Source organism: Nanorana parkeri, unplaced genomic scaffold (genome assembly GCF_000935625.1).
Source record: "Nanorana parkeri isolate BGI_ZX_2015 unplaced genomic scaffold, ASM93562v1 scaffold4009, whole genome shotgun sequence".
NCBI lineage: Eukaryota > Metazoa > Chordata > Amphibia > Anura > Dicroglossidae > Nanorana > Nanorana parkeri.
The window spans coordinates 1936-3435 of NW_017310276.1; positions in this window are offsets into that span (position 1 = coordinate 1936).

Below are 1500 nucleotides of genomic sequence, written 5' to 3' on the forward strand. Positions count from 1 at the left end.
CCGCTTGGCCATCCTGACAGCAGGCAAAGCTTCCTCCTGCGCCCCCCCCGGAGGGGCGGGGGTGGGGCTGACGAGGGAGCGCTGTCATGTCAGATGGCCAGCGGTGAGGAGAGAAGCTGCCCTGAGGACGAGCTGTGTCGGCTGCCTGGCGCCTTTGTTGCCATGGCGCCCTGTGCGGCACACTCTGCTTCATCAGCTTCTTTTGGGGTCCCCAGGTGATCTTTTGGGGCACCCAGGTCTCTTAAGACCCCTAATGTCTCCATAAAGAGGACCCGTCAGTGTGCCTTTGCTATTATATAGGGGGATTGTTATCCCTCTATCTGATAGCAATAACAATAAGTGTAAAAAAAGTTTTTAAAAAAATAAAGAAACAATAAAAATAAATAAAACTAAGCCTGCCGCCCCTGCCATCCGGTTGCTATTCTCCGTTGATGGGGGATGGGGGTGGGCGTGGGGGTTGGCGGGGAGAGTAAATCCGGCCCTGCCTGCATCCCTGTGCACGCCCAGCATCCTTCTTCTTTCACTTTTCACCTCTTCACCCCCCTTCCTACAGTGCTCCCCTCTGCAACCCTGCCAGGGGGGGGTGCATAGGTGAACACTGTAGGAAGAGGGATGCTGGGCGTGCACAGGTGAACACTGTAGGAAGAGGGATGCAGGGGGTACAGAAGTTAATATTGTTGGAAGAAGGTTTGATGGCTGCCACCTTCTTCCAACACTGTTACCTTCCACACCCTCTGCGTCCCTCATCTTCCATTGCTAACCCTCCTACTCTCTGCTAAGCTCCCGCCCCCTGCAGCTTACCTCATGGTAGTACTCCCGCTTCTGATGATACCATGGGCTGTTGGCAGTGCAGGGGCGGAGCCAAATGTGCTGGAAATCACCGGTCCTTCCTGCTGCAGATCAGCACAGCCCAGGTGACCAGCAGGCACTCTGATAGGTATGCCCAGTGCATGGTCCCGCCCACTGGACATGGTAACAAAAAGTTCCTTTTAGATTGTAAGCCCTCAGGGGTGGGGCCCTCCTCACCATCTTGTCTTGTATTGTGATTGTAATGTCTTCCTTATAGTGTAAAACGCTGCGCACACTGTTGGCGCTCTATAAACCCTGTATAATAATAATAAAAGTTCCCCAGCACCCTGACCAGATAGTTACAGTACCCGATTCAGCAATTTGTGTTAATAACTCTCCTCCCCCTCCCCCATTTCAGAACCAGCGTCTTCCCTCCTTATTGGACTTTCCCACGTGTGCGTTTTATTTCCTCGGAGATTGCTGTCTTTGCAGGTTTTCTCGTAACCTTCTACTGAACCTTTGTATGTCAGTCCCGGTTGTACCGGAAAGAAGGGAGGACCCTGAAAGCTTGGCCATGAAAGTATCACGCAGAGAACTCAGCTGTGTTGTTACTAAGTGAAGATTTTAATGCAAATCGATGAAACAGTTTAGATTTTGTTTTTGTGTCGACGAGCTGGTACGTGTGCTGGGGAATAGACGCTAGAGGGTGCT